The sequence below is a fragment of the Rhinolophus ferrumequinum genome, chromosome 10 (genome assembly GCF_004115265.2).
Source record: "Rhinolophus ferrumequinum isolate MPI-CBG mRhiFer1 chromosome 10, mRhiFer1_v1.p, whole genome shotgun sequence".
NCBI classification, from domain to species: domain Eukaryota; kingdom Metazoa; phylum Chordata; class Mammalia; order Chiroptera; family Rhinolophidae; genus Rhinolophus; species Rhinolophus ferrumequinum.
Window position 1 is genome coordinate 12,545,160 of NC_046293.1, and position 18,562 is coordinate 12,563,721.

Below are 18,562 nucleotides of genomic sequence, written 5' to 3' on the forward strand. Positions count from 1 at the left end.
GTGTGAAAGTGCACGACCTGTTCAGGGAGTCGTTTGGAGCAGCTGCAGCAAAGGAAGGGGGAGGCAGGCATGTTTTGGAGCAGCCTCCTCTCTCTTCTGGTAACACATCATGCATGTTCCTGCCCACACACTTTTCCTTAGATCACCCCCTCTACGGGCTTCCCCTGTTCTCTCCAGCTACCAAATCCTACCAGCCACCCCGGTACCTGCTCCTCCTCTCCTATGGGGCATTTCTTACTGCCGCAGGCCACAGGTCCCCTCGACCGGCCTCTGCGGGCACTTACCAGCCGTGCTCCATTCAGCCCTTAGCCTTTGCACTGTATGACCCGTAATATTTTTATCCAGAACAGAAACAAAAATGATTCATGTGTGAGCTTTCTTATCTGTCCTCATTCTCCCTCTGCGTCAGTTTCCAAGGTTAGTTTGCTAAGTAAGAAATTACCACAAACTTAGAGGTTTAAAACAATACGCACTTCCGAGCTCACAGTTCTCCAGGTCCAATGTCCAGCCATGGACCGCAGGGCTGGTGCCTCTTTCCAGGGTCTCACCTGGCTGAAATCAAGGTGTCAGCAGGCTTTGTTCCTTTGTCGACGCTCTAGGGAAAGAATCCACTTCCAAACTCATTGAAGTTGTTGGTCCAAATCAGTTCCTTATGGTTGTAGGACTGCAGTCCCCATTTCCTTGTCAAGGATTTGTTTTAGCTCCTGGAGATCACCCACGTTCTTTGCCACATGGTCCCCATGGGCGGATCACATGGTCCCCATTGTTGTTTCTTCCAGGCCAGCTGGAACACATCTCTCTCACCTCTTCCTCAGTGACCGACAAGAGAAAACCCTCTGCTTTTGTTGGTTTGGTTTGCTTTGCCGTGTGGTTTATTTTGTAAATAATGCACATTATAAATATAAACAAATACATATTATACATTATACAAAAGATTACAATTACAATTTGAAACTTACAAGTTATGTGTATATTCAGGCACACCTCATTTTATTGTGCTTTGAAGATATTGCTTTTTTTTTTTTTTTTGCAAATTGAAGGTAACACCCTCCACCAACAAACAATGACTCACTAAAAGCTCATATGATGGTTAGCATTGTTTTTAGCAATAAAGTATTCTTAATTAAGGTATACACATTGTTTTTTAGACATAATGCTATCACACACTAATTAGACTAAACTATACTGTAAACATAACTTTTATATTCACTGGGACCCCAAAAAATTAATGTGACTCGCTTTACTGTGATATTCGCTTTACTGCAGTGATCTGGAATAGAACCTGCAGAATCTCTGAGATGTGCCTGTATACTAATTTTAATAGTTATTCAATGACTTGTTTCTAAAAAGGTTATAGCAATCCTATTATATCAGCAATGTGTGAAAGTATGTATCTCTCCACATTCCTATTTACAATTAAGTATAAGGGTTTTAAATTTTGTTCCAATTTAGTGAAAAGTGATTGTATTTTTACTTTATATGCATTTTCATATTACTGTGAAATTTCTCATTTCCACGTTTCTTGGTTATTTGCACTTATTTAAATTGACTATTCATATTTTTTACTCATTTTTCCTTTGGGTTACTTATCTTTTCTTATTCACTTCTTAGAGTTTATTTTTTAATTATAGAAATTAATCGCTAAAGTATCATTATATAACCATTTTTTCCAACTTCTCTTGGGTTTTATTGCCATAAGATTTTAATTTTAAAGGCTTAAATATATCTACATATTTTTAATAACTTCTGGGGTTTCCAACCTTGATGAAGATTTCCCCTGCCTGAGATGGTACACAGTCTCTTATACTGTAAAACAATTATTACTACTACACTTATTGTGTAATATATCTAACGGGGTTCTTTTAATGGTTTAAGAGCAGGATCCAATTTTATTTTCTTCCATTTGGATAGCTAGTTGTGTCAACACCATGTGTGAAATTACCCACCCTTTTCCATTTGGTAAAATCACTTTGGTCAAATATTAAATTATCGTATATATGAGGGTCTACTTTTGGATTCTACATTTGGTTCCAGTGACTAATACGTCAGTCCGTAGCTATTGCCAGTGTCATATTCGTGAAAACCCTGTTTTTAAAGTGCTCATTTAGTACACTAAGCTCCCCTTGAATGATCTTCCCTTGTTTTCAATTAGCAGGAAGTGCACCTTGAATAAACCTTATTGGCTACCACACTGCCACTTGGCAAAGCAGTGAGCTCCCTTTCTTGCTTGCTTGCTTGCTTTTTTTCATTTTAACAATTTTTAGAGAAAGCTGTCTATCAGATTACTTTATTCCTGCATCTTTTCAATTGTTTCTTCCCTATATTTGCCCTTTTCCTTTCCTACTTGGTGAGATTTGGCTTTCGGTTCAAGGATCTGTTTGCGGTCTTCGTCCAGCTTTGATCTCGTGATCACCACCTTGCTGGGGTGACTGCCCCCTGGAACAATTGTGCCATGAGCCTTCTCCCGCTGCACTCGTTCAATGTAGATGACATATTTCTTCCTGTAAACCTGGGCGACTTTGCCAATTTGCTGCCCTTTATAGTGTCCTCGGACAACCTGAACTTTGTCATCCTTTCAGATGGGCATGGATCAAACATTGTACTTCTGTCTCAGCTCTTTGGAAAGAGGAAAAGACATAATCTTCCTGCGAATGTGGGAAGGTGCATGGAAATGCCTTTTACGGGTCTTGCTCTGGTCAGAAGTCGCAAAGGGGTTGAACTTCATTTTGACCACTGGCGCTTCAGCGATGGCTGCAGAAGAGAAGAGCAGTGATCCCCCTTCTTTAAAGTCAGCCTGCACATAGCACAGTCTACTCTTAGAAGTAAAATCCAGCATGCTTACAGTCCCGGACATTACGCAGGGCATGTACCCTAGGAGGTGGGGATCCTAGGGACATCTTCGAATTCTGTCCACTGCACCCTCCAAACTCCTTTCTATGGAGGAAGGATTTTTTTCTTTCAGGGACAGTTTCTGAACTCCCCTTTGTTATCTGAGACCTGGACAGATTTCTACCCAGAATCAGTGAGAGTTAGAGCCTCACTACCTCTCCCAGAAAGTGACAAGATGGGAAGCAGCCTGGGAGCACAGGCCTTCTGAAAGGAAGTGGGGCCTGGGGACCTCAAGACAGAAGGAAGAGGAAGTCAGAGGAAACAGCTTATGAGAGAGGGGACGAGCAGATGAGAGAGGCAAGGTTTCAGCTTGCTTCATGAGTGGGAAACTGGGAGGAAAAGGCGGGAAAGAATCACAGGCTTGATGTCAAGTAAAGATTTGGTAGGAAGATGAGAATGAGAAAGGGAATTGAGAGACGGGGAAGAAAGATTTTTAAGAAACACTGCTTCGAGTTCTAAATTGCATCTACTGGGACGCTCTTTAAGAGTAGCCAGTACAAACATAAGTTTGCTTTTAATAATGTTTGGTGATTGGACTGTCTTTCCTTGAATATGATTCTGTGCAGAGAGTGGGCCCAGAGCCATAGCTTCCGGTTGCACATGTAGGTAACTTATCTTACTAGTAAGCTACAAGCAGTTTTGTCCTAGAATGTCAACAGAAATACTGAGCAGCAAGGTGAAAGACAAGCATAGGTTTTCTTAGAAATGTGCCAACTAATATCATGAAACATCTGTTTAATTTATTAAACAAAGTACATAATCTGTCATTGCCAAAGAGCTATCCCAACGTCAGACATCTGCAATTCTACCAGGGAGTCCTGCGTCTTGATCATATCTGTATTGCCTAGTTCTTAGCACAGAGTATATATATATGTATATATGAGAAAATATGCCTTGCAGCCAAACCTATTTGACTAATACCTATAATAGCTAACACAAAGCACTTATGACGTTTCAGACCACATTATAAAATATTATTTTCCTTATTTTGGTGATAGAAACTCATATATGGGAGGCACAGAGAGGTTAAGGGACTTGCTCAAGTTCACACAACGAAAGCCAGGAATTTAACAAAGGTATTCTGAGTCTTTAGCCTGTGCACTCGTCCTTCAGCTATGAACCTCTAGTAAGGGACAATGGGATTAATATTGTCTTCCACCTTGAAGGGAGCAGTAAGTCCCAGGGTGGGTGTGGAAGGAGTTAATGGAGATGCCCCCTGGGCACCATCTATTTCCTACAAGCCCTGGAGAACTCGCCCTGACCTCTCGGTCCTTGCTACCTGAGTGGCTGGTGAGCCAAACACATCAGCAGTATGAGGGAGGTTGTTAGAAATGCAGAATCTTAGCCACCACCTCCAGACCTCATAAATCAACATCTGCTTTTTAAAAAGATCCCTCGGTGACTCATACACACATTCAATTTTGAGTGGCATCTCTTGAGCCGTATTACCTAGGCTGGCACAGTGACAGAATGCTTGCTGCAATGCTGGAATCATCCTACACCTGCACCGTCGAATACAATACCCACTGGCCACACGCGGCTATTAAGCACATGCGGCTACTATGAGTGAGGATATGAATGTTTCATTTTCTGTAATTTTGATTAATTTAGATTTAAATAGCCACATGCGGCTAGTGGCTGTCTTGTTGGACAGCACAGAGTCTAGACTTATTGATCTCCTGTGTCTATTTCTCTATGATCCAATAAGCCTTTGGAAAGTCTCATTAAGAGTCTTGTCTTGAAACAGCCACGTTAGGGAATAGAGTGGAGGACTTTGTGTCACTTCCTGGCTTGGGTCAGAGCATTACAGGAAGCAAGGAATCACAGCACAGAAGGCGTTGGTGACCCGACTGATCTTGGGGCCAGCCTGACGTGCCCACGTACTTCTGCAATCGTCTGTGCATTTTCCCGTGCTCACATGTGTAGTATCGTCTCCTGGTTCCTCAGCCGTATTCACTGCCAAATGGGAGCTCTCCGAAGACGACAATCAAGCCTTATTAGGCAACTGCTGTAGTTCTCAGGATGCCCTCAGCTATAAGTAACAGGAAAAGATCTTCACTGGAAACACCCCTTGCCTACTTTCTTATTTTAAATTACCACCCTCCTTCTCCACACGCCGTATCTACCTTTCATGCCTTGTTTTTCTCGGTATCATTAGACACATGTAGGCGAAGCAATAAAACCTTTTTTCTCTCCCCACCTAGGTTTTCTAGGAGGCCCTGCTCAGGCCTTGCAAAGGAAACTGACATACTAACAAGAGAAAAAAAAACAGATTTTATTAACGTGCAGCGTATATACACGCAAGGGAAACCCAGCGATGAGTAACTCAAAGGAATGGTTAGCACTTGGGCTTATACAGCATCTTAGCAAAGAACAATAAATGTGTAGAGAAGTGATAAAAGAAAAAAAGGGTCTAGGCTTCCGAGGACAGTAGACTGTGGGAATGAACAAATACGCGGTGGTGGGGGCCAGGGGGGCACTGATGGAGGAGGGTTTGTTTGGGCAGGTCCATCTCACTGCTTGCTCACTTTGTGTTCTTCAGGACCATGACACTTCCGTGGGAGAGGGGATTTATGGCAGTCCTCATGTCTCAGAAGTCTCTGCTTTTAGTCAGATCAGGGAAGTTCGTGGAAGGGGTCTTTCTGCATTTGTTGATTCTCGTTTGCCTCCAGCTTAAAATAATCCTTATGCCAAAGTGGCACGTTTTGATCCTCATTTAATTTTTACAGTAACCCTGAGAGAGCAGTGGTATTATCTCCATTATTCTAGATGAAGACACTAACAATCAGAAGAGGCGCGCCCACCTTCCTCCTACTTGACCCAAACTCTTGATTCTTGAGTTAGCTCTAGCCGTATTAGAAATAACTGGGATAAGAAACAATCTCCTGTAGGAGGCACTGGAATTCCTAACGCTAAGATCTAGAGAAAATGAGCTAAGTCTCTTGGATAGAGGTGCCTTCCGAGGCTATTAAGATACAGCACTCCTTACTGACTTGGGCTTTTTCTTGGGGGGAAACAAAATCGAATGAAACTTGATTATCACTTCTGCTGCTCCCGTCCTCCATATGAATAGTCGAATCTGCGTGATAGGTGTTGGATGTGAGGCTTGGGGCTGTTTACAGCAAGTGGTGAAGTAATTAACATTCTAAAGCAACTCACTGTCTGGTGTAGATGGCCCCAGAGACTAGAAGAACAAGAGAGACAGGACGTGTAATCATTCTGGTGCCCTTCTGGAAGGAGGGCACGCGAAGTAGCTTTCTCCTGGTTCTCCTCCAACCTCGCTGACCTCTCGCATTTATTTATTTATTTTTTTCCTGTCATTTCTTTCTGAGCTGACCTCTTCAATGTGGATGTTCTGAAGAATTAAGTCTGCACGTAGTCTGAAAAATTAAGACTAAGACCCACTAATAAGAGATTATGGCACTAACATTGAGGATATCTGAAGTTACTGGACTCCAAGGGCATGTCTGAACTCTGGGACTATCCAGAGGAAACGGGGATCCAGCATTTTTCAGGGTCCCAAGGAATATTTCTAAGGACTACCAAGAGCCACAAGAGTAAGGGTCAATATCCAAGTGCTTTTCAACCTGTGCTCCCACCATATTTGCTATCGTCTCATTGCTCAATGCAAATCCCATGGTCGAGGTTATTTTCAAGGAGTAAATAAACAGTCTCAGCCTCTTAGGAGGAGGAGCTGCAAGGACACCTTGCAGAGGGGTGAGGACACGAGGACAGGAAGAATGTGTGTCAAAATACATTTTCAATACTAAATAATTAGTAACTAGCTTAATAAATTACTTTTCCACCCACTCTCTCAGCAACCTTGAGAAATGGGATATTATCCCCGTTTTGCCCTTGAGAAAGAAAACTCAGAGGAGAACAGGGGTGGGGAAGTGGGGACTTGTTTCGAGTCTATAAATAGAGTCTGTGTCTGGATGCAGACTGTAAAACCCCCACTGCGGCTGAGTGAAAGCAGGACTCAGGGATCCTAGGGTAATGGAGGTCCCAGCTGGATGTCCACGCCCCTGAACTCATCCGCAGGAAGGTCCTGAATTAGTCATGAGCACTTTGGCATCAGACACGCCGGTAGGTCTATTTAGAGCTAAACGTCTCAGGGTAAGCTTAGGACTGCAAAAGATACATGGCTGGGAAGCTCGATCATTTCATGGGGAGGAAATGGTGGTTAAAACCACATCTTCCTCTCTCATCACCTAGCACGAGGTCTGGCGTAATGGGAGGCACATAGTGACCGAGTGTGCATTGGGGATAACTTATTCTTCCTGTCACTCATCATTTATTCTTACATCATTTAATGAGCATTTTTACGCACCTCTTATATCCCGGGCAGTGACAGTACACAAATGCATAAAACCCAGTGTTGCAGGGTGAATTGTGCCCCCCTCCCCCCAAAAAGAGATATCTGGAAGTCCTAACCCTCCCCCCACCTGTACATGTGACTGTATTTGGAAGAAGGGTCTTCGCAGATAGAATCAAGGTAAGACGAGGCCATACTCAAGTAGAGTGAGCCCTAATCCAGTGATCAATGTCTTCGTAAAAGAACGGAGAGGGAGATTTGGACACAGAGACGCGGGGAAGAAGGTCAACAGAGATAGTCTGGAACAATGCACTTGCAAGCCAAAGAACGCCAAGGATTGCCAGCAATGACCGGAAGCTAGGAAGAGGCGAGGAAGGATTCTGTTCTAGAACCTTCGGAGGGAGGAGGGCCCTGCAGATACTTTGATTTCAGTCTTCTAGCCTCCAGAACTGTGAGACGATACATTTCTGTTGTTTTAAACCAGTTTGTGGTACTTCGTTACGGCAGTCCTAGCAAAGTAATATACTGAGTGTTTCCATTCACACTCTAGTGGAGGAGACAGGCCTGAACAGGTCATTGCAACACGGGACATGCATTATAATATCAGGGAGGCATGTGCAAAGTGCTGCAAAGGCACAAAGGAAGGAGTAATACTCTTCCTGAAGGAACCGGGGAAGTCCTTATGAATGAAGGGGAGAAGGCCTTTTCAGACAGTCGACAGCACATGCAAAGGATTGTTTGCTTGGATCTGAATAGGGTTTTTAAGAAATGGCAAATCATTTCCAAAGACTAGAGCTAAGAGTGGGCTGGGTGTGAGGCTGGGAAGCGCCACTGAGACCTGGGTGTGAAGTGTGTAGGAGCCTGATTTCCAGGGGAGCCACCGAGAGCAATGTCATAATCAGATCACAGACGGATACAACTGGAATTGAGACTGGAGGCAGGGCCCTGGTGAGGAGACTGCTTAGGGAAGTAATCCAGGCAAGAGATGAGAAGCCTCTCAACCAGCATGGCAGAGAGGAAGGCTCTATTCACCCCGATAGCCAGTCCTCGCCATGGTCCATGTATGTCACAACTTTGTCCCCAGCTCCCACATTAGAATGGCTACGACCATTCAGGGACAGTGTCTTCCCTTATCCCTCAGCCTCAGGTAAGCACTGAAAGCCATATTCATTGCACAGCTGTGTCCATGACAGAGCTCTGTGATAGTTAGAAAGTTCTAGTGACATCCTTATATCAATGACAAAGCAAGAGCCTACTCTCCTGGATTTAGAATGAACACCCATGCTGTTACGAGGTTGGGTAACCAGAATGTAGCTGGGTCACTCCATCCCGTAGCACTAGAAAGACTCTCAAAACCCCCTCTACAGCCTCTGAGGAGCTGAACATTGGGCCAATGAAACTTCTCTTCCATATTTATTAATTTGTTGGTGAAAATATAAAGAAACCCTGTAGGCGCTACATATCTCCTAGAAAAGCATAAAGAATGTTTTGCTATGGCCTCAGGAGGCTGGATTCTGTGAGATTTGGTTCTGGGAATAAAATGCTACCGTGGGTAGGGGAAGAAAAACATTGTCAAAGGCACAAAAGAGATTTTTAAAATTCAACTTTGAACCTGTACAATGTACCAGGCGACCGTAAACTCATCAAACCACTAAACTCTCATAGCAAATCTCCAAGTCTCGTCTTACCATTTTAACCTCCTCACAGATATAGAAACAAAGGTTCAGAGAGACTCCACCCCTCTCCAGAGCCACCCAACATGGAAGGGACAAAGCTGGGATTTGTATCCAGGCCTATGGATTCCAAAGTTTTTCCCCTTCCCTGAGCTACTGCCTGGAACCTGGCCTAGGTTTCCGGGATGGGATGGCTCTGGACTGGACTTCTCCTTCTGGCCATCAAATAGATAGATGTGGAACAGAGTCAGAGAGCAGAGAGAGCAGAAGTTGACTGTATTTGTCCTATGAGAAGGGCTCGCAGGAACTAGAGTCGATCCGCTTGGGGAAGAGAAAACTGCACGGATATGGCAGCTGTCGTCAAATATTTGAAGGCTGTCATGACAAAGAAAGATGAGACTTGTTCTGAAAGGCCTTAGGGGGTAGAAGTAAAGGGATGGAGGGTGATGACAGGCCATCAGGTGTCAGCTCGGTGGGAGATGCTTCCGCTAGGCAGAACTAGAAAGAAGGGCTGCCTTGGGAAGATGAGTGCTCCCTGTCACCAGTGTGCTCAAGCACGGGGCAGCTGACTGCCTGGTGGCAGTGCTGAGAAGGCGCTCACAGACGGATGAGCGAGGGAACGCAATTCCTGCACCGGTTTCGGATAGCTCAGAGACTCTAATTCTGCGGTCTATTTATACTCTCCAGGCCCAAATCTGACTTGCATGCAAGTAACTCTGCCATTAGCCCGCAGTCTTTACAATGCCCTGTGAGACCCGCCCTGCTAGGGCCCCGCCTATCGCTCCGCTCCAGGCACATTGTTCTCCTTGCTATGCTTTGGCAGGCCAGGCACACACCCACCTTAGGACCTTTCCGGGGCTGTTCCCTCTCGAAGCACACGCTTCACCCACAGAACACTGTGGCTATTTCCCTGGCCTCCTTCAAGTTTGTGCCCAAACGCCCTCTCCTCAAGGAGAATTCTGTTTAAAATTGTTTCCCACCCCTGCATCCGACACCTCCAACCCCCCTCAGCCCGCTCAGTCTTTTTCATAGTGTTTATAATTTCTAACATACTGACTATTTTGATTATTTTTTGTGTCATTATGTATTGCCCACCACCGCTCACTAGGATGCGAGCTCCATGAGGGCAGCAATTTTACCAGTTTGTGCATAGGTGACTCCCAAGCACATAAACAGTGTCTGATACACAGTAAGTACTCAGTAGATATTTTTGGAGTGAATGAATAAATGAATGAATGAATGAGATTTACTACCATTTTCACTCTCCTTCTTGGGAGGAGGTGCTTTGGTAAGCCTGCATAAAGAGGCCAGAACTACCCAGCATGATTACACATCAAAATTCAGCTATGAAATACGGCCAACGTCAGCAAGAAGAGTTGTTGTAACAGATATTCCATTCTGCAGAAAATGAAAGACTTGGTCTCCTCCAGTAATCAGCTGGGTCTTACGGACCTGTGCTTTCTTACATTAGAACTGTGTGTGGAGGACAGAGAGAGTAGTGAGGAAGTAGATGGAGAGAAATTATCAAAAGAAGGACATTCTGGGGCCAGCCCAGTGGCTCAGGCGGTTGGAGCTCCATGCTCCTAACTCCGAAGGCTGCCGGTTCGATTCCCACATGGGCCAGTGGGCTCTCAACCACAAGGTTGCCGGTGTGATTCCTTGAATCCCCGCAAGGGATGGTGGGCAGCGCCCCCTGCAACTAGCAACGGAAACTGGACCTGGAGCTGAGCTGTGTCCTCCACAACTAAGACTGAAAGGACAACTTGAAGCTGAACGGCACCCTCCACAACTAAGATTGAAAGGACAACAACTTGACTTGGATAAAAGTCCTGAAAGTACACACTGTTCCTCAATAAAGTCCTGTTCCCCTTCTCCCCCCAAAAAAGAAGGACATTCCTAGACGCTGATCCACAGTGCCTTCCGCATGGATAATCATTCACCATTTACTGAGAACTTAATTTGTGCCAGGCACTCTTTGAAACATGTTGTAAGGTTTATCTCACTCCATAACCAACCCTATGAGATAGGCCCTCTTCACATCCCTATTTTACAGATGAGCAAAATGAGGCCTGACAAGTTAATTAGTGTGCCCAAAGTCACCCAGCTGCTAAATCCTAAATCTTAAACCTCTAGCAGCTGGGGATTCAAAGCCAGGTTGTCTTGTTCAGGAGCCTGCACTCTTAACAATTAAGTTCCACTGCCTGAAAAAACAAACAAACAATGAAGCACCAGTCTCTGAACTTTGTGTGTAACTGTGCTTGGCCGGTAGTAAGACATCTCTCTGGTATCCTCTGTGCGGATACATGCTTTGCTGACGGCATGGGCTTCTGCAGCAACTTAACAAAGATATCTTGCTGTCTGTGACAAGGACGCTTTCTGAATGGTGTGGCATTCTGCCTGAGACTGATTTCTCGCTGGCAAAGACAAGATAAAAAATACTAACATTTGCACCGTGTTTTAAAACTTATAAATAGAAATGTTTTTCTTCGATCTTCACAGCAAATAGGGGGAGTATTATAAGCAGTTCTCTTTTAAAGAGACATCCAACGTATACAGCTAACGAGCTGTGGAATGGAGACTCTAACCTCAGTCCTTTGGTCCAAGATTAAAATCATTTCTCCGTTTCACCAGGAAGCTTTCAACTGCACGTGGTTGTCTATGCCACTCCAAGCTCTAGCATCCCCACCAGTCTATTAAAAATCAGATACTGTCTCTGTACCATTGATCTTAGGTTAGAGAGAACTGGAGTATGATGAAACTACGTTTCGATCTTAATTTCCCGGGTTCGAGTGTGAGGTTAGGGAAATAAACATATCTGAGTCTATTTATCCAAAGGATATTTGTTGATCATATGAAATGTGTCTGGCCTGTGCTACCCAATACAGTAGCCACTGGCCACATGTGTTTTTTGAGCAGTTGATATAAGGCTAGTGTCCCTGAGGAACTAAATTTTTAATATTACTTAATTTTTATTACTTGAAATTTGCATTTTAAAATGAAAACGATGTAAAACATTTTTGTCTTAAACACAGCTTCACTGTCTTGGTACTAGTGCGTTTCACTTTAGCTTTTGCATTGCATAAGACAATACTATTACATAGTAATGCACTTGTCAGGCGCATGTATTGTTTCCACTAATGTGTGTAAACACATCACTGATCTAGTTGGAGTCAATGGATTGATTTAGTCTGAATGAGTTTTTTCTATACGTGCAACATTGTAATGTGTTTCCTGGAATAGTTTATGCTGACAGCTCCAGTTAGTGTGATAACTATGTAACTCTTGATAATTAAATTGAATTACTCGTTATGATTTTAATTATAATACAATTCAATTATTTTAACATCTACTGGCAACGTGTAGTATTGCAACCTAGCTCTGTTGCAGTCATAGACACCTGGGTAAGACATGCAAGGAACCCAAAGTCCACCAACAGGGCGTCATTATCTCTGAACGACACTGATTTAATGGGCTCAAAAAAAATTACAGCAAGTGGAAAGTCAAGGGAAGAAAATGCGTATCCAGAAAAACGAGGCCACCTAGTGTAGCAGAAAAATAGACTTCAGACACAGACTGACGTGAGTGTCAATTCCCAGCTCAATTAATTGCTACATCACACCGTACAAAGTAACTCCCATCTCTGAGCCTCAATCTCTTCATCCTTAAAAAGGGACAATAAAAACCAAGTGTTTTGACATTTAGAGTGTGGTCTAGAAAAGATAACTAGTATTAGCTTCTACATAAGGCTATAGGAGGTAAGAAAATGGAGAGTGAGTGGTATTCTTGCTTGTTGCCAGCTATCCCTCCTTCATCTTGGTCCAGGAGTAACCTACCAAACATTCTCATACACGTGGTTTTTCACAGACGGTACCGTGTTTCCCTGAAAATAAGACCTAGCCGGACTATCAGCTCTAATGCATCTTTTGGAGCAAAAATTAATATAAGACCCGGTGTTATTTTAATATAAGACCGGGTCTTTAATATAATATAATATAATATAATATAATATAATATAATATAATATAATATAATATAATATAATACCGGGTCTTATATTGAGTTTTGCTCCAAAAGACGCACTAGAGCTGATGGTCCTGCTAGGTCTTCTTTTCGGGGAAACACGGTGGTTTCTTGGCTCGTCACATTCAAGGCCATTTCCTGGCCCTCTGTGGTGAGTGAATGAGGAAATGCGTAGCTTGCCCAGGCTGCTGAGGTCAGAAACCTCTCTCAGGAGGTTTTCCAGGCGCTGGGAAATCCATATCCATTGTCAAGCAGCTTCAAAGCTGATTCCCCTGAAATGAACGGTCACGCCTCCTTTTTAGGTCTCCATCTTCCTGTGTAGAAGATCAGCTGCAATACATTAGGTCTCTAACTAAGAAATATGATGCTCAGCAATTGATTCCTTGGAGCAAAACACTAAACCAGTGGGAAAGGCTTGGAGCAGGTCTTCTGGCGTCCACACAGAGGGAACATGCATAAATAGAGTTGAGGCTGTCTTAACTGGCAGTGGTGTAGGGGTTGTATTTCACCGCTCTTCTGGGAGTAATAAAGGTAGACGTTATAATCAGTGTGGCAGTAAAGAAATGGAAACTTAGAACCTGAGCTGCTCTGCTATTCAGCTAGAGCCAGTGAAAAGGAAATGGATACTGTCTCAGCTGGTTGAAAAATACAGACCCTTCGCCTAATACTAAAAATACCCTTGGTGGGATGAAACTAGACCCTCCCTCTAATAATAATAACTATGCTATCTCTGAAGTGAAGCCAACCTCGATTCAAATTCTTTATCGTTTACTCTCTGTCTACCCTAAAGAATATTACTTAGCCTCCTGGATACTTGGTTTCATCATTAATCAAATGGGAGTATGGAAAATATATGAAATAAATGATTTATTGTTACTGGCAAAGTTGCCAGCACGGGGAAAGCTTGCAACCAATGTCAGTTTCTTTCTCCCTTCTCTTTCCCTTTGTACTGTTCAAAATGTCTTTATATCCTTCAGAAGTTCCCCACCTTAGGTTTGGATGGACATGAGGGTTAGGGGCTGATATAATATGTAAAATGTGATATGAGTGTGGTATTTTCTAGCGAGCATGTCCATGGTTTTCAGCAGATTCCCAAGGGGGGTTTTAATCCAAAGACAAGGTTGAAAAATCACTCATCTGTATCTTTCTTTAACGGTCTGGTTCCCGCCTCCCTTTGCCTCCTTCATTGCCTGTCATTGTCCTCTCATTCATTGTACCCCAGCTACTCTTACCCTCTCTCTGTTTCCCAAACATCCAAGCTCATTCCTACTTCAGAGCCTTTGCTTGTCATGAATTACCTTTGCTCCCAGATCTTCACGTGATACACTCAGTGCAAATGTCACTTATTGAGATGGTCCTTCCCTGATCTTCCATTCTACAGGGCCTCCTCGGTCCCTTTCTATCATAGGTGTAATTAGTTTACTCAGGCTGTTACAGGCTGCTGCACCAACTAGGTGGCTTAAACAACAGAAGTCTATTTCTCACAGTTCTGGACGTTGGGAGGTCCAAGATCAAGGTGGCAGCTGATTCAGTTTCTAGTGAGAACCCTTCAGCATGGGCAAAGAGGGATCTCTCGCTTTCTCTTCTTAGAAAGCCACTACTCCCATCATGAAAGCCCTGCTCTCGTGTTATCTATTGATTTTATCTAGCCCTAATTATTTCCCAAAGTCTCATCTCCGAGTGCCATCACACTGTGGGTTAGAGCTTCAATACATGAATTTTAAGGAGATACAATCCAGACCATAGCAATGTCAGTACATTTTATTGCCCTCAGAGCATTTACCCTACCTGTTCATGGCTTCCTTCCCTTATTTATTCTCTACCCAGTGCCTCATGGGGCACAGAGGAATGTAACTTCCATGAGCACAGAAACTTAGCCTTATTCACTATTGATTCACAACAATTAGAACCATAATTGGCACATAGCAGGTATGCCAATTACTGCAAGAATGGATGGATGGATGGACGGATGGATGATGGATGGATGATGACTTTTAAACGGTTTGTGCTCAGTGATTCAGAGCAGTCTCTGGAGCTGACCACCTGAGTTCAAACCCCACCTTTGTCACTTACAAACTGTGTAACTTGGGGCAACTTACTTACCCTCTCTACTTTTCAGTTCCCTCGTCTGTAAAACGCTGATAATAACAGTATATTTTAGTTGCCTTAGAGCCGTTCACCTATATTCTGGTTCTCCTCTTTCAGGCACATAATAAGACATCTCTTCCATGGCTAGTGGATGTCAGGTATGGCCAGGAAGTGTCCGCTGAGTGACTGTGTCATTTCCATGTGGATGCTTTTAAGGGCCAATGTGTGAGCTGTCTTTTCCTTTTCTCTGACATGAAGTCTGAAAGATTCTGATGGAGGCCTCTGTATGAGCCTGGATCCTGGGGTAAAGACAGTGTGGAACAGAATTGCCATGAACCTAGAGCACCAGAGAGAAACACACCACTGAGGTTTGGTAGTTATTTGTTATCACAGCATAACCTAGCCTGACTAATACACATATCAAATCACTGAGCTCTTGTGAGGATTAAATGAGTCGATGAAAGTATCATGTTCAGAACAGTGTCTGGTACATAGAAGGCACTATATAAATACTTACAGTTATTATTACCCACTTGATTTCAAAACTAGAACTGAAATCCAGGTTTCCTGGCTATAATTATGATGTGATTTTTCCTGCATTTTGTTATTCCAAAATCTACAAAAGAACACTTGCGAGGGAGAAGGGAGAGGCTAAGCAGAAGTCTTACTTCTGCATGTCTGCTTCTTCTGATTCTAGGAAACCTAGCAGGGGCAGGGATGATAGCTTCTGAAGACAAGCTCCTGAGCTCACGCAAAAGCAGGGTCACTCTGGCCAATGGTGTCATTGTTTGGGGACAAGGACGGTGAGCCATATTCATGGGTTTCTCCTTCAGCAGAGCACCCCTGCCCGTCTTTTCCTTCTTCCCTTGGAGCCCAGAGTAAAATTGTGCCTTGAGGGGGAATTTCCAAGCAGCACTAATTGGCAGGTCTCTTCCCAGCAGAATGGACAGTTCAAGATGAGAAAAGAGGATAAGACCATTTCTTGCCGTTCTGTTTTGTGAGGAAATTGCGTTTCGTAACTGTGTTGATGTCTCTGGAGAGCTTGGAGAGGCTTAAAAGAAAATGATCTTTATCTCTTCTATCACAAAGAGGAATTAATAAGCATGAACCATAGCAAAGGTTGTGGGTAATAAGTGATAACTAGTTACTGTGAAGTGCTTTTAATAAATACGCCAGGCCCTGCTCTGGGCCATTTGTGTATCTTCACCCATTTAATCGTCACTGCACTATCAGGAGTTCCTAGTATTACGATCCTCATGGTACAGATGAGAAATAGAGGCGCAAAGAAGCCGAGGAACTCGTCCCTGTCCACCAGGTAGAGCCAGGATTCAAATCCAAGCAGTCTGGCTCCAGAGTCTGTGCTTCTAATGACCATGCTCTACTGTCACTCATCTGTTTTAAGTGTCACGCAGTTTCACACTTCCATGCCCTTACGCACGCTGTTTCCTCCAGATTTTTAAAACGTACATCCAGGGTCATGTAAGTGTGAAGCTTGGCTCCAGGGTCATGTAAGTGTGAAGCTTGGCGTCACCTCTCATCCTCCCGTTGGAGGCTGTCACTTTCTCTTCTGTGACCTTCTCTGCCTTTCTGACAATAAATTTTACACTAAACTCTGAGTACCTTAGGGGCAGTGACTATAACTTAATAATTTTAGCGTGCCTGGTGTCTGCCACAGTCCCGGGCACAAAAATAAATGTGATTTCAATGTTATTGAATTGATGTGTGAGGATTTGAAAACCTTGCGTACATAGAAGGCAGTGGAACATAGTAACAGAGAGCATAGGCTCTGGAGGTAAACTGCCTTGCTTCAAATCCAAGCCTTCAGTTTTCATAATTCACAGGGATGATCGTGGGCACGTTTATTTTTCTGTGCCTTGGTTTGTTCATCTATACACTGAGGACAAAAACAGTATAGACCTCAGTAAGTCATTGCATGGATTAAATGAGATGATATAGCAAAGAACTTAGCCTAGGTAAGTACTTCATAAATGTGATCTCCTACTGCCTAAGTATCCTGGGCATTTCACACTGAAGATACCTAATAGCTATGCCCATCCCTGACTAATGACAAAAGAGCTCATACAAATATGGCTAAATCATGACAACTTGGCAGACTGAGAGAGGTAAACAAATTTATCTGTAAAGTTGCTGTAGTCTAGTAATTCAGTCGGCCCAACAGCAATTTGCGTATGCTTAACATTTTTTTCCATTCAGGTGGATGGAAGTTGAGCAGTCAAAACTGGGGGGGTGGGGGGGTATAACCCTGAGAAAATTGATGACACCATTACTAGCTATTTTCTAGGACCATAATAATATAGCCTTCATGATTTCTTTTATATGGTAGTCTCATACTGCAAATTGAAAATGATACATACAATTCAGATATCTCTGAAAAGAAGCCTAGTTTTGGAAAAAATGGAAACAAAACAGTGGTGTTTAAGCACACCCATCCTGACTGGACACGAACTATAGTTTATTATACTCAGTGTGCAAGTGGGATTTCAAGAGCAGAATGTTCAGTATTCAAGTTTAGTCTGTTGACCCAAGAAACCTAAAATGGATTAGCAAAATTATCTAAATAACTGGATTAGAGGTGAGGACAGTAAACCAAAAAACATAACAGGTTCTAATCTTTGTGTCAATGTTAAAAGATAAAATATACATAGCATGTGTGTAGAATCTACCTGCTAATTATGCTAATTGGAAAAGGAATGGAAAAAATATTCCTTCCCTTCTTATCCCCTCAAGGAAAAAGATAAAAATGTTGGAAATTCATGTTGTTTTATGTGAGGCTGTTATGGCCCAATATTGAATGAAGATTTTTAACAGAAAAATCCACTTTAGGCCTGCAAATACTCTTTGAGCCACCACCTTCTCATCTACAGCAAATTCCTCTTCCATGTCCAACCTGCCCCCCACACCACCAACACTGGACAATCAAAAATACTGGGAAGCAGGAAAGTATTGTGTGTAAAGTCCCGATTTTGGATCTTGATATCCTAGGTTCAAATCTTAGTCCGAAAATTCCAGTGTGGATGTGGGAGAGTTACTTACGCTCTCTATGGGGTTCTTCACTGTATAATGGAAATAATAACAGTACCTAGATCATGGTACGATTGTAAGGAATTAACAAATTAATATGGGTCCTACAACATAAGTTCTCAATAAATTTTAATCATTATTATGTGTCTTGTATATATGATTCATAAACACCCTTAACAAAGGAATGAAAAGAAGAAGTAATAGTAACAATAATACATAACACTTTCAATGTTGCAGGTTCAGTTTTGAGCATTATTTTGGTATATGAACTCTTTTTTTTGTTAACTTCATAATAACCCTTTGAGGTAGTCCTGTTGGGTAGAGGTGAAATGACTCGCCGAAGGTCACATAGCTAGCAAGTAGCACACCAGGATGTGAACCCCGACTGTTTGATTCCAGCACCCTCACTCTTGAACATTAAATCTATATTCACTGCTTTTGAGCACTGTGACTGAATTTATTCATCATTCACTCAAAAAGTATTTATTGAGAATCTACTGTGGGCCAAGTAACATTGCAGTTCTTGAGCTATATT

The 18,562-nt window shown here is 43.0% G+C and overlaps 1 pseudogene; it reads right to left on the minus strand.

Moving 5' to 3' along the window:
* Positions 1-2,287: 2,287 nt before the first annotated feature.
* On the minus strand, positions 2,288-2,725 carry LOC117029125 (60S ribosomal protein L26-like; annotated as a pseudogene).
* Positions 2,726-18,562: the final 15,837 nt, after the last annotated feature.